Source organism: Pipistrellus hanaki, assembly GCF_964339955.1.
Source record: "Pipistrellus hanaki genome assembly, chromosome: 6".
Classification (NCBI taxonomy): domain Eukaryota; kingdom Metazoa; phylum Chordata; class Mammalia; order Chiroptera; family Vespertilionidae; genus Pipistrellus; species Pipistrellus hanaki.
Window position 1 is genome coordinate 35,830,566 of NC_140508.1, and position 15,563 is coordinate 35,846,128.

The window sequence follows — 15,563 nt, forward strand, 5'->3', positions numbered from 1 at the left end:
CAGTATAAGGTATTTTGATCAGGTTTAGCCCAGGTACCTCTCATGACTTCTTGACTGTTTGTTAGATTGTCTTAGAATATTTTGTCCTTAAGGGCATGGTGTCCAGTTCTGTAAAAAGCCCAGCTCTTCTCTTACTGCAACAATGAGCTGAGAGCCCCTGGGGAGAGCCTGGGAAGTCAGGTCCTGCATCGCTGGAACTTGATATGCACTTGCATTCCCTCCCTGCCCATCTTTTTCCCAGGCATGCAAAACTAGCAGTTGCTTCATCAACTACAAAATGGGAGAATTTGGTCCATTTCCTAAAACTTTATTATTGGTGCCTGCTTTGATATGTGCGGACTCCTTTATTTTCGAGCACGAGAAAGTGCAATGTATATAATAGAAAAAACACAGTCTTTGGAGTCAGATCTGGGTTCCAGTAAGTTCTCTATCTTAGCAGAGTAATTTTAGACAAGTTGCTTTATTTCCAAGACTCAGTTTCCTCCTGTAAGATGGGGATAATTCTACTGACCTCAAAAGGTTATTAGGAATAAATGAGAATAAATAAGGCTTTGGGCAGATGATAGGAAGGGCAAATGTACATCCTTTCCTTTTTCCTATGCCTTTTTATTGCTGCTTATTCATACCTTTGTGGTACTTAAATGGAATAACAGTTTCTGTCATTGAGTCGCTTTTGCCAAGCCCTGTCCTTATTCCTTCTGTGAAGCTTCTGGGGCCACATCCAGTCAGACATTTCTTTCTCTACTTTTATGGCACTCTGAACGGTTAGATCCGCCTAATATTGTTAGTAGTTCTTTGCCAGAAGTTGACACAGTCTCACCCTGAATTGCAAGGAGCTCAAGAATAAGGACTGTTATTCATCCCTGCACTCTCAGTATCCTTAAGCCAGAGCTATGGCCATGGCCAACTAGGCCCAGGAAACATTTTTTATTGATTGGATAGAAGATATATTTTATTTTTTCCCCCTCACTGTATTGCAGCTGATAGAAAGAGCTATTAAAGATCTGGCTGGGAGTCTTTCATTCTAACTTTCCCCCCTTTCTATTACCACATCGATTCTCACAAAATCCCTCCACTATAGGCAGGATGGGAATTGTATCCTTATTTTGTAGCTGAGGAATCTGAGGCTCAAATTAGAATCCAGGTCTCTTGTTAAGAGATAGCTCCAGTATAAGATAGGAGTAACGAATCAGGAATGAGAATAGAAATCCTAACTGGCTAGGTTTCCATTCTTTGGAAGCAGTACAAATCATTATAAGCAAGAAGGTACAGGGGGACTATAGTTCTGAAGCCTTGGCTAATGGTGAGGCCAGAGGCAGATGTAGAGATGTTTCAAGAACATGACAAAGTGGTGAGAATGGGTTTAGGATACTTCATTGATTTTCTAGGCTTTGAAGATTAAGGATTTAAATATGTACAAAGTATATAGTACATGTACAAAGCACCCTAAAAATGCCCGAAGACAAGCATCCAGGTGAGACAATGGCATGGACAAAAAATGTACGAGAGCTTGGAAGGCACAAGGCAGATGTAGGGCAAATGATGACTTGATCCTGGCAAACCTACGGAGTGAGTCTGAGGTGGGTGGAGCCACAACTTTTTTTTTTTTTTTTTTTTTTTTTTTTTTTTTTTTTGAGCTGGAGAGTAGTATTAGAAACAGTCTGACAGGGTGTGCCCAATGAATTGGAACAGGAGGAGTGAAGGGAGACTAGTGAAATAAGGACCAGGGAAGAGGCTACTATAACAGTTTGTCTTTGTAATGTCAGCACATTTTAAGAAATACTCTAGCTGTGCAGGCAAGAGGTAATGAGATCCTGAACCAAGCAGAAGTTGACACTGTAGGGCAGGGGTCTTCAAACTACGGCCCGCGGGCCACATGCAGCCCCCAGGGGAGTCTGATCCTGCCCGCCAGGTTTTTTGGGCAGTGAGCGCAGCCAAGGTGTTACAGTAGGGATTAGTAGTTCATATAGTCCGGCCCTCCAGCTCTCTGAGGGACCGTGATCTGGCCCCCACTTTAAAAAGTTTGAGGACCCCTGTAGGGAATAATGAAGAACAGTGTGGATGCAGAGCTCTCAGGACAAAAACAAACAAACAAAAACCCACAAGGACTTTGCAGCTGTGAGAATGGGGAATGAAGGAAGGAGGAGGTGGAGAACATGAACGTTTGGAGTCTAACACTTGGAAAATAGTTATTCTCTTGCTGAATCATGGAGGTGGGAAACAGGTGACGAGTTCAGTCTACTGACATGTTGAATTGAAGGTGCTAGTAGTCTATGCCCTTACCACCAATCCCCTAATGCCTCTGCCCTAGTTCTTTTACCCAGGCCTCCAGAGCTTCATCAGTTCCATGTGTTTTCTTCTTTGTTTCACGCCTGGAGTCCCTCACAGATCCCTCTACCTGTGTCTTAGAACAATTCTTTTCCCCTTGCTAAAACAAGATAGTACATGTAAGGTGCTTAGCCTAGTACCTAGTCTAATTTCAAAATGTGTAGTAGTTAGTAGCTACGAAGTGACTAATTTTGTGGTTGTCACCAGAGCTTTGTGATTACAGTAGCTACAGAATTAGAGACGCCTCTGGAACTAATTGGCTGAAGGACTCAGGAGTCACTCAGCTGGTATTCAGTAAAAAGCCTGGACTGCAAGTCAATGGAGGTGATCTCAGGCTTGGGTATAAATGGGGTCTTTGAGCCATGTCAGCTAGGACTAGGGAACATGTTTCCTGACTTCTTTTACTTTTGAGAATTGGCATATTGTGTGTTTAGAATGGCAAGACAGACGCTGGATTTCCTGGATTCATGTCCCAACTCTACCATCTACTAGTACTGGCTTTGTAACCTGGGCACATTTATTTATTTATTTATTTATTTATTTATTTATTTATTTATGTATATGTGTGTGTGTGTATTTTTTAAAAAAATATATTTTATTGATATTTTACAGAGAGGAGGAAGGGAGAGAGATAGAGAGCTAGAAACGTCGATGAGAAAGAAACATTGACCAGCTGCCTCTTGCACATCCCCTACCGGGGATGTGCCCGCAACCAAGGTACATGCCCTTGACCAGAATCGAACCTGGGACCTTTCAGTCCTCAGACTGACACTCTACCACTGAGCCAAACCGGTTTCGGCTATTTTTAAATGTATTTTATTGATTTTTTTACAGAGAGGTAGGGAGAGGGACAGAGAATTAGAAACATCGATGAGAGAGAGACATTGATCAGCCGCCTCCTGTGATGTGCCCGCAGCCAAGGTACATGCCCTTGACCGGAATCAAGCCTGGGACCTTTCAGTGTGTAGGCCGACGCTCTATCCACTGAGCCAAACCGGTTTCGGCGGGCACATTTATTTAATTCCTCTGTACCTCAGTTTCCCCATTAGTAAAATGGGAAATATAACAACACACCAACCTTACAAAACTGTTGTAATACAAAGGGTTTACAACAATGCTTGGCAGGCGCTCCTATTCTCCTTATCCCAAAGTCATGTTTATTCCACATTCCATGCTTATATAGGAGTTCTCTGTTCTTCAAGCATCCTCACCCAGCAGAGGAGGGGATGATCAGAGAAACCTGAAGCTTATCTAAGGAATCTCAGAGTACTTAAAAGTTTGTCCTGGCTTGGTTCTAGGCTCTCTCAACATGGTCCAGGAGTGAGACAGAGTTAGAGTTGTTCCAAAGACCTGAGTTCCATTCCCAGTTCTGCCACTGACGTCCTTTCTGAGCTGTTTTCTCATACGTAAAATTAATTCCTCCATGTGTACCTAGTATGTCTTTCTTCCCATCACTGCATTCCAGCTATGTTGACTTACTTGCTCCTTAAGCATAATAAACTTATTTTTGCCTATTGCCTCGGGGCCTTTGCACTTGTTATCCCCCCCCCTTTTTCTAAAAAATATATTTTATTTATTTTTTACAGAGAGAAAGGGAGAGGGATAGAGAGCTAGAAACATTGATGAGAGAGAAACATCGACCAGCTGCCTCTTGCACATCCCCTACTGGGGATGTGCCCGCAACCAATGTACATGCCCTTGACCGGAATCGAACCTGGGACCTTTCAGTCCTCAGACCGATGCTCTATCCACTGAGCCAAACCGGTTCCCCCCCCGCCTTTTTTTTTTTAAACACTCATCCCTTAGAGCTTTGCAAATCTTACCCCATACTTATTAAGATCTCTGTCTAGTTATCAACTCTTGAAGAAGCCTTTCCTGACCATTTTTTTCTAAAATAGACCTAATTAACCACTTGGAGGGACCTAGAGGTCATTATGCTAAGCAAAGGAAACCAGTCAGAGAAAGACAAATATCATATGATCATATCACTTATATGTGGAATCTAATGAACAAAATAAACTGGTTAGGGCTTTTTTTTTTTTTTTTTTTTTTTTATCACACTTATCATGACCTGCAATCATATATTCAATTATTAACCTATCTTTTGCTAGGATACAAGACATGTGAGGGTAGGGACTTTGTTTATTTTATATATTTTAATCCTCACCCAAGGATATTTTTATTGATTTTCAGAGAGTGGAGGAGAGAGCATGAGAAAGAAAGAGACATCCATCAGTTGCCTTCCACACAGGCCCCACCAACCAGGGCTGTGGATCAAACCTAGGTATATGCCCCAACTTGGAATCGAACCCATGGCTCTTTGGTTTACTGGACGATGCTCCTACCAACTGAGCCACACCAGCCAGGGTGAGGGCAGGGACTTTGAATGCCTGCACTTACCTAAATTCTGAGCAGGACCCTGACTGAATTCCCTCTCTGTTTGTTATAGGTGAACCCTGTTCCCAGAGGCAGCTGGTGCTGATTCTGTAATCGCAGACTGAGTGAGTGAGGTGAACTCTGGCAAGCTTGGGCTAAGGTACAGAGTAACTATTTTGGGGCTTATTTTTACTCTTATTACAGATAACTTATAGGCGATCACTCTCCTATTGCTTGTCTAAGAGATTGACATAGGCGGCCTCCTGTATTGAAAGGAAAACTGAACTTCCTTTACTGGAGTTGTCATGAGATGGTCTTTTCCCATGAATAAGGCAAAGCAGATTCAATGCCTTCTGGCTTCCGCCAGCTTCTGAACCTGGCAGTTCCCACAAGCTCTCTTAACATGACCTTGTAGCCCTTAGAGACTTTCCTGATTCCAGTCTTGACCGTGCCCTACCAAGCCTATAAGTCAGCTGTAGAAAATCCTGTAGTTTTATCAGCCCTGCAAAGTGTGATCATGAACAGTGTGGTGAGGGTGGAGTGATCGAGTAGAGCTGTGTGAAGGGGAAGTCCGGGGAAGCTTAGAGGGAAGACAGCAGATAGTGAAAATGGAAGGGAAATCAATCTCTCTCTCCTTTTTAAAGATTTTTATTGATTTTTAGAGAGAGGAAGGGAGAGAGAAACATTGATAATGTGCGAGACACATCAGTCGGTTGCCTCCTGCATGCCCCCTACCAAGGATCGTGCCCCAAACCTGGGCATGTGCCCTTCCCGGGATCACAGCAACCATGCACTGCCCGGAATGACGGCCACACTGGTCAGGGCGGAAAATCAACGTCTTAAGAACCAATTGTGTTATGGATCTTATTTATTAGACAGTGGTGGGCAAATCTCGGCTTGTGAGCCACATACGGCTCTTTGGCCCCCTGAGTGTGGCTCTTCCACAAAATAGCACGGGGGGTGGGGGGGTGCACACATACAGTGCGATTGAAACTTTGTGGCCCATGCACAGAAGTCGTTTTTGGGCCTGGGCGAGTCTGTTTTGAAGAAGTGGCGTTAGAACACTCAAGGGGCCAAAGAACCGCATGTGGCTCAAGAGCCGCTGTTTGCCGACCACTGCTCTAGACAAAACCCCATTTTGTAGATGAGGGAATGGAAGCTCAGGAAGCTAAAATAATTTGCCTAGGGTTTGTACCTGGGAAAAGCTGATGTTAGAACCTGGGTCAGTCTAACTGTAAATACCATTGTTCTCCCTGACTTGGCAGGCTTTCTTTGTGTTGCTAATCTCCCTGGAATACTGATTTTTCTTGTAAGTTCAAGAAGACAGACCTCCTTAGAGATTCAGAAAGGAAGTCTAGTTATTTGAGGGGGCCCACAGGGCAGGTAGCAGTTGGAGGTGTCTTCTGAGCAATGGCATTACTAGTGAGGGGATAAGAGGCTAACAATGATAAGAAGAACCCTTCAAACAGGCAGAGGCCTAGGATAAATACAGAAGAAAGAAAACACCTGTTACACATTGGGTCCTATAAACACTTGGTCCAGAACAGTCAGGAATCTGGAGAGCTGGGTTGGAGCTGAGAATCGTGGGTTTTTACCTTCTCAACATCTGCCCTTGGACAATTTCCATTATTCTCTTTGTAAAATTGGAGTGCTCCCCACAGCCCACGTCTATTGTGTGTAACTTAACCATGCAGGATGTTAGAGAGAATCAAATGAGAAGTGCAAGTTGGAAAGCTTTGTGAATTGTAAAGCAGCATGACCAAAATGAGAGAAAGTAGGAAGAAAACATGTGTCCCTTACATCTCAGTCCCTGACCTATTTGCCATTACGTTCCCCGGAGGTAAAAGGGAGGGTTTTTCCTTTGGAAATCTGCACTGTAAATCTTTTCCCAAGTCCTTCTGTCCTTCTGCAGGCCCTTCCCAAAGCTCAATCTTTTTAGAAGGGAAGGGATCTCAGGGCACAGAGACAAAGCCAGACAGCCTCAGCAGCCATGATTTGCAGCATGTCGGTTGCCGAATGCAGGTTTAAATGCCCTTACACAGTCTGGCTCCAAGGCCACTGCCGGCACAGATATTAAAGCACTCTTCACGAGCTCATTCCCAGCGTGTGTCTGCACTCACCACTAGGTCTGCTTATATCTTGCCTTGTTCCCTACTGTCATCTCAGAGAGGAAGGATATTCCTATTTTGGCTCTAGGTTCCAGGCACCGCCCTCCCCACCCCCCAACTGCTAGTGAGAAAGGCACTTACGCATGTAGCCTCATAACCTATCAGAGGTCGTGTTTCCCACCATCTCTTTCTCACCCTTGGCCAGTGACGTAGGCCACTCTCTTAATACTGTGTAACAACGGGCATTCTGTCCTTCCCTCTGTCTGCCTGAGGGTGCACCGAGGGCTCTGTCCCCTACCTGGTGCTCTTGGTTGGCCAACCTTCCTTCCTATTCTGAATCTCCAGACTCTTGTTTGTCACATCTTTTTGTCTGGTTAATCTAAAGTTTTATAGCTTCTGGCTTTTTCATGTCCTGGTTGCCAAGTTTGGATCTTTATTTGCTTTTAAAAATAGTTTATTGATTTTTAGAGAGAGAGGAAGGGAGAAGAGAGAAACATCAATGTGAGAGCGCAACATCTATTGGCTGCCTCCTGCTCCTCCCAGTCCCCCCTCTTTTCTCTCCCCCCCTCCCTCCCCCCCCCCTCCACACACACACACACACACACAAGGCAAGCTAGGCAGGTGCCTAACCTAGAATTGAACTAGCAACCTTTTGTTGCAACTGAGCCACAGCAGCCAGGGCCCAAGTTTGGATCTTATTGTTCTAATAATAACTACCCTGTGAAGAAGTTCCACCATTGACTATTTTAAAATTTGAATGATTCCACATTAAAAAGTATATGAAATACTGATATCCATATAGTAGGGTATTTATCTGACATCCTCAATTTTGTAGAGCCCAACTAAAGAACAAGGAGGAGGCAAGTCATTTTCACCCTTAGTCCCTTGCACAGCGCTAATTTATTCTTACTGTTACATGTTTCTATATCAAGTTTAGCAGTTTAGTTTCTATACCCCCATAAAATTAAAAGCAGCATATAAAAAAGCAGGGAGGAACTGCTCTACTGACAGTAGCTAGTAGTGGTGAGAACTGAGAACCAACAGTAAGGGAGGAGGTGAAAGAAGAATAAGAAAGAAGCTGAAATGAGTACGGAGGCCATTTAATTTAGGGGCAGCAGCCCTGTGGACATACCTGTGCTTCAGTAAGTGGTAATTTTTAAGGTAATTTTAGGTTGCTCTTGAAGGCCAGAGGTATCAGAAAATGTTAATTATAATGTCTATTATGTACTATTGATTTCATTTCCATAGCAACTTAGGAGTTAGGTGGTGATGTTCTCATTTTATAAATTACTGAGACTTAGAGAGGGACACAATAGACAGTTCTTGGGAGAGATAAGCTTAGAATCCGGAAGACTCTGGCTTCAGAGAACCACGTTGTTCTGCTGTCCCATGTTGGCTCATTCCCTGTGACCCAAAACCCTGGTCCTTCCCAGCCTCTTGGGCTAGTCGTTCTTTCCACTTTCTTTTGTTCCTTCTCCTATATAACATTTTCTTTTTAAAGACATTCATTCAGTCAGTGAGTATTTATTGAGTTTCCACCATGTGCCAGGCATAGTTTTAAGTGTTTGAAATACGGCAGTGAAGAAAATATTCTTCTTTCTGGTAGTTTACATTCTTGTGAAGGAAACTAGATAAATGAATACTATGATGAAATATAAAGCTGGGTAAGGGGATAGGGACCATGTGATGAAAGAAGGCTTCTGTGAGAAAATAAAATCTGTGCAAAAATATGCAGTAACTGAAGTAGTAAGCTGTGCATACTGTATATCTTGGGGAATAACATTTCAGGCAACAAGTTCAGAGGTTCTGAAACAGGAGTATGCTTATTGTATTTGATAAAAGTAAGTCAGTGTGGCTAGAGATGAAGTAAGCAAGGGTGTAGATATGAGTGGATTATGGAGAAGTCACAAGGTTATACAGGGACCTGGATCAAGTAGGGTTTTATATTGAGTGGAATAGGAAGTCCCTGGAGAGTTTTAAGTAGAATGACATACTCTATGTCCATTAAAAACAAACAAAAAAATCCCTCTGCTGATTGGACCAGCTAGGACCTCCAGTACAATGTTGGATATAATTGGTGAAAACAGACACTTCTCCAACTTCAGAGAGAAGTATTCAGTCTTTCCCCATTAAGTATGGTGTTGGCTATAAGTATTTTGTATATCATTTTTTTATCAGGCTAAGTTCCCTTCTATTTCTAGCTTATGGAGAGGTTTTATTATGTATGGATGTTGGATTTTGTTGTGTGGTTTTTGTCCTTTATTGTACTAACATGACAATACATTGATTTTTTTTTAAATATATATTAAAGCAACCTTATATTCCTAGAATAAATTCCACTTGATCATAGTGTAAATCCTTTTTATTTTTATATGGTGTTGGACAGCAACAGTGGGGAAGACTGTGGTCTGTAGCATATGCCTTCCCAACAAGGAGTGGGCTAGGGCTCAACCCATCGTGCTGAGCAGCCGGGACCCTGCCTGCCTGCCAGCACTGGGCAGGCCTGAGCTCTGGGCGGGAGACGAGGCAGTGCAGCAGCAAGGCAGCTGACACGTGGAGAGCCAGGCTTCCGAGGAGGTTTTGCCTGGTACATGGCTGGAGGAGACAGCTGCCCACTTCAGAGGCTTCAAGATGGTTTTGAAGGCCTTGCAGAAGAACACTAGTGTCGCCTGTTAGTGACTAAGATTCAAAGGAGAGATATGATTCCATTAAAGACATAAGGCTTAGTGGTTTCTATATTCACAGTGGTAAAGTATATATATATATATATATATATATATATATATATATATATATATATATAAATTATGGGCTGTGGTTGTGGTTTTCAGAGACTAGCTGATTGATTAAGAATGGACTGGGGGAAAACCACACAAGAGCATAGAAAATCTAAGCCTCTGCCTGGGCAGGTGACATGACTCAGAAGCTTCTTTGGTGTATGTATGTATACCCCACCTAATGTGAAAGATTAACGTAAGAGAGTTTAGAATTCACTGATTCAGTCTTGGGAACTGATGCTATCTGATGTGTAGAGCCTCAAAGTAGAAGAAATAACTTTATAAGGTACATAATTTGTGAATTTGCCTCCCCCCCATTTAAATAGTATGTAGTACAAGTAGTATTTGGCAGTATTTTTGTAAAATAAAGGCCACTTGGGATTTTACTCTTGACTAATATCCCAATTTGTATATTAGTCAAGAGTTATGATAATAGCCGAATATTTGGGAATATTTGGGCGGGGTGCGAGGGGGAGAGAAATAAGTCTTAAGTATAGATCCCATAGGGTCACATTGAAGGAGCAAGAGCTCTGAGTAATGCCTGAGCTTACTGGGTACATATTTGTGGCCTTTAGTTTTCTTATCTATAAACAATGAGCAGCTTTTACCCAGCCTACTGTATAAGGCACATTTCAAATAACTGCTGTATATAAATCTAAAGGACTATTAATGTTAGTAACTATCATGACAGGGACCTGGACAGAGTCAGAAGGTCTGGGAGTCATAGTAGCAGTGCCTCATCATCCTTCAAGGAGTGGGGATGAATGTCTGCCCAAAGTGGACCTTGTAGCTTAATAAGGCAGGAGGTTCATTGCCTGCTAGTGTACTCATCCTATGGCCCCAAGAGAATTCATTTGAGAAAATCTGACAGAGTAGCTCATATAAGAAACAGCTGTCCTGGTTCTCTCCTCACCCAGGAATTTTGCCCGCATTTTATTACTTTGTTTCTCAGCTGGCTTTCTTGAAGGTTGCTGTCACAGTAAAGCAATAAAGCCCAGATCACTTATGGGGAAGGAATGTTGTGCAAAGGGCTCTGGGCCCCCTTGGGCCCTGTGTCTCCCTCCTTCCTTTGCCAGTTTTTATTAAAACTGAAGAGGATTTTTCTGTCCTGTTGGAGCATCAGGCCCGAGAGAAGAGGTACTGATAGGTCCTATAGGTCAGCAATCAGAGGGCAGTTCTGAGAATGTTGTCTGTGGCAGAGAAGCAGAGTCCTGAGCCTAAAGTGTTAGAACCCAGAGAAGAGTAGGACACGAATAAACAGGACTTATGATTTTATGATGGGCAAATGTAGAAAAGTAAAACTATCCTACAGAATACCATGTTAACACAAAAGCAAAAATTGCTTCTTTTGAATTATCTGTCATTTTGTATTATCTGAGTCTCCACTCACCTCCCTTATCCTCATCCCCCTCTCCATTTTCCCAATTTGTATATTAGTCAAGAGTTATGATAATAGCCGAAACCGGTTTGGCTCAGTGGTAGAGCTTCGGTCTGGGGACTGAAAGGTCCCAGGATCGATTCCGGTCAAGGGCATGCACATTGGTTGCGGGCACATCCCCGGTAGGGGGTGTGCAAGAGGCAGCTGGTGATGTTTCTCTCTCATCGACGTTTCTAGCTCTCTATCTCTCTCCCTTCCTCTCTGTAAAAAATCAATAAAGTATATTTAAAAAAAAAGAGAGTTATGATAATAAGTGCATAGGTCAAGGGATAAAAGTTACCTATAGTATAACTGACCTTTTGGGAAATTAATTAAATGTGTCTTTTCCACCATTGCTTATAGTTTTAAAAACCTTAGGCCATGCCGAAATCGGTTTGGCTCAGTGGATAGAGAGTCAGCCTGCAGACTGAAAGGTCCTGGGTTTGATTCTGGGCAAGGGCATGTACCTTGGTTGGGGGCACATCCCCAGTGGGGTGTGTGCAAGAGGCAGCTGATCCATGATTCTCTCTCATCGATGTTTCTAACTCTCTATCCCTCTCTCTTCCTCTCTGTAAAAAATCAATAAAATATTAAAAGGAAAACACTATCACTTTAAAAAAAAATAAAAATAAAAAATAAATAAAAACCTTAGGCCATATGATACTGGGGAAAGAGAGGAGGTCTTGAGCCAAAGGTTTGAGTCCTTGCTTTGGCATCTATTTCCTGTGTGACTAATCCCTCTGAGCTGTAGTTGTCTCATCTGCACAATGGGGACAATAATGCTTGTGTGGTTATTGTGTTTTTTTTCCTGTGTGGTTATTGTGTGTTTTTCCCTATGTGGTTATTGTGATGCTAACAGGAGTTGATGAAAAAATGCGTGGCCTGGCGTGTTGTTGAATCCGGCCATTGAAGTAAATTCTGATACCATGTGTTCATTGACAGATTGTAGCAGGACATATTACAATCCAGGCTTTTAACCCTGTTCTACTAACTCAGCCTTGGGAAAGCATTTAATATCTTTAGGCCAGTTTCCTCAGCTCTAAAAAGAGGGAATGAGGTAACAAGTTGATCTATAATTGCTGATGTCCCTTCCAGTTCTGTGCCTTTAAAGGCATATTGGGCCCTGGCTGGTTTAGCTCAATGGATGGAGCGTTGGCCTGAACGCTGAAGGGCCCCAGGTTTGATTCTGGCCAAGAGCACATGCCCAGGCTGTGGCTCGATCCCCAGTGGGGGGAGGGAGTGTGTGCAGTAGGCAGTCAATCAATGATTCTCTCTCATCATTGATGTTTCTCTCTCTCTCTCCCTCTTCCTTCCTCTCTGAAATCAATAAAAATATATTAAAGGCATATTGGTCTGTGGTTCAAAGGCATCAAAGAATTAAAAGGAAAAAAAAAAGTCAAGTGGAGGCCAAAGGAGAAGCCTTAGCCTCAGTCCTGCTTAGGCCACACCAGGGACAGTTAAAAAGAAAGAGCCCTTATCTACAAAGAGAAGGTGTTGGAAGTGTCTGGGAGTCCGCTGCTGGAGTAATGAATGCCTGTCACCCAGCACTTGGAAAAGAAATATCAAAGAGAAGATGAGAATAGCCTAGGCCAGTGGTTGGCAAACTCATTAGTCAAGAGCCAAATATCAACAGTACAATGATTGAAATTTCTTTTGAGAGCCGAAAATGGACTTCTGAGCATGGGCCATGAAGTTTCAATCACACTGTACATGTGTGCCCACACATGGTATTTTGTGGAAGAGCCATGCTCAAGGGGCCAAAGAGACCATGAAGCATAGAACCTTGTTTGTGCTCCATTTCCCACTTTCTGGGTGTTCCCAGTCAAGCTATTTCTCTTTCTGCAGCCTCCTTATCTTCTTCTATCAATATAATATAGTCTCCATCAGGTGACATATTCTCCAAGGGCCTCTTCAGGGTTTTCTAAAATGTCACTGTCCACTCTCTTCAGGCTCTTAAATTGCTTGTACCTAGTTTTTGCTGATGTTGAGTGTATCATTCATATGAGAAAGGTTCCTTAACCAGCCAGGCTTTATCTAGCCCTGGAGTATTTAGAATGCTCTGAAACCACAATTTCAGGCCACAAAGATCGTAAGTTTTCAAGTTGAGAAATACCTTGGTCCACCTGGTTCAATCCACTTATTTATGCAGCAGAGTAGAAAGACTACAGGCTTTGACAGCAGACCTTGAATTCAAATTTCTGCCAGTACTAACTTAATCTCTCTGAGCTATAGTATCATCATCTGAAAATTAGGATATTGATAATAGAGCAGGCACATAGAGAATTATTATGTGGAGGAAGAAAGAAAAAAAAAACACGAAACACCAGAGAGGTGAAGTAATCTGCTCAGGGTCGAGCTCAGACCAAAACTTAGGTTTTATTGTGTCTTAGTCCAGGGTTTTCCTCTCCTCTGGAGCCAAGGTCAGTTGTGCCCACACAAATGTACTAGCAAAGATAGGAACTGAAAGCATGTCAGCTTTCTTAACATCGCTGCCAACAGCCTTCTCAATTCCCCTGTGGTGTGTGTCAATAACACAGCCCGAACTTGTTTTAGAAACAAGTGCTCCATAAGCACTCCTGTTTGATTTGCTTTGGCTGGAACAGGATCCAGATGCTCTTAGAAGAGCACAACAGACTCTCCAAATCAGCCCATTTCCATTCTGAGCCACTCGTAGTTCTGATCGGCAGCTGGCTGGGGTTTGTCCCCACGTCCTCTCTACCTGTCATGTGAGTCACATTTAGTAGTCGTGCAGTTTGCCTCTTCCCTCTTGATGGAAGTAACATTTATTGAATGCCCACCTGCCATGTGCAGGTATTGTAATAGGTACTTTAAATTTATTATCTCCCTTAGTTAAAAAATAAATAAGGAAGGCAGAGGGAGAGAGAGAGAGAGAAGCATCAATGATGAGTTAGAATCACAGATCAGCTGCCTTCCTGCATGCCCCTACTGGGGATTGAGCCACAACTTAGGCAAGTGCCCTGACCTGGAATGGAACCGTGACCTCTTGGTTCCAAGGCTAATGCTCAACCACTGAGCCACACTGCCCTCATCCTTGATGTTTCTATCTCCCTCTCCCTTCTCTCTGACATCAATAAAACAACAACAAACAAAACAAAATAAAAAACAAAAACACACAACTAGAGCTCTGCCGTGGAGGGGTGGCTTGGTCAGTTGGAGCATTGTCCCACACATCAAAAAGTTGAGGGTTTGATACTGGTCAAGGCACATACCTAAATTGCTGGTTTAATACCTGGTCAGTTACTTCCATCAAGAGGAAAAGGGCAAATAATAAGACTGCTGAATGTGACTTACATGGCAGGCAGGGAGGACTTGGGGACAATCACATCGATGTTTCTCTGTTTCTCTCCCTCCCTCCCTTCCATTCCAAAAAGCAACAGAGAAAGTATCCTGTTGTGAGGATTAACCAAACAAACAAACAGCTGCTCTGTTTGAAGTGGGGTAGGGAAGTGCTGTGATGTTTGAACCTGTTCAGCTTTCCCCTTACCCTCACCAAAAATAGCCCCTGCCTTAAACCCCGGGTTCCCAGGACCCTCACCAACACGCAGACCAATTTTCCCACGTTATGACTGAAATTGAGATTCAGCAAGGGGGCAGTAAAAAATGTCTAAGGTTATACAGTGAATTAGTGGTAGGTCTTCTGACTCTTAGTCTGGTGCCCTGTTCGTAAGTGACCACCTGTTCCATTTCACTAACATCCTGTGCTTGGCTGTCAGGCTTCTCTTGCCTCCTGGCATCTGGTTCCTGTGAAGTAGGCAAGCCTATGGATGGGAGTAATTCTTATACAATGGTGAGCATGTTTCAAGTTTTGTTTAATTCATTAATGTGGGAAACAGCAGAAAGAGAATAGCTGAGAAACTAGATTTATGTTGTTGGTGGAAAAAGGATTGCTGAAATTAAATTGCTAAATTAGACCTAACATTGATTAATGTCCTAATGAAATGAACCTTTGGTGTTATCCTCTCTGCTTTAAAAAAAGTGCACCATCTCAGTTTTCTACACATTAACCTCTAACTTTACAGTTTTTAAACACTTGGTCTTTAACCATTTGTGAACAGTATAAGTCAAACAAACTTCCATACCCCAGTTGTGTCAGATGACTCTTAGGTACATATTTTAAAATGTTCTAACATGACTTTAAAAGATCACACAATAATTTTTAGCCTTACTTCCGAGTTTTGCTTACTTTTATTTATTTTTTTAATATTTTTTTATTGATTTTTTACAGAGGGAAGGGAGAGGAGAGATAGAAAGTTAGAAATACCCATGAGAGAGAAACATCAATCAGCCGCCTCCTGCAGACCCCCTACTGGGGATGTGCCTGCAACCAAGGTACATGACCTTGATCAGAATTGAACCTGGGACCCTTGAGTCCAAAGGCCTATCCTCTATCCACTGAGCCAAACCAGTTAGGATTGGGTACTTTTCTTTAACATGTCCTATTGAAAGTGATCAGAGCCTATTATGTTAAAGAGCTAGAACAGGCCCAGCCCAGGAAATTACCTTTCTGCTCAGTTGTAGAGTCCCAACTTCTTTGCT

The 15,563-nt window shown here is 42.8% G+C and overlaps 1 protein-coding gene across 4 annotated transcripts in view; it reads left to right on the top strand.

Annotated features, from left to right (window-relative positions):
* The window catches only part of RALY (RALY heterogeneous nuclear ribonucleoprotein), a 93,431-nt gene that overhangs the window by 39,215 nt on the left and 38,653 nt on the right, over positions 1-15,563 (top strand). For 3 of the 4 annotated variants that reach the window (XM_084888584.1, XM_084888587.1, XM_084888585.1), the window contains exon 2: positions 4,778-4,864. The exons of the other annotated variant lie outside the window; for it this stretch is intronic. The gene's annotated coding sequence lies outside the window, so the exon portion shown is untranslated. The remainder of the gene's footprint in view (positions 1-4,777; positions 4,865-15,563) is intronic. 4 annotated transcript variants of the gene reach the window in all.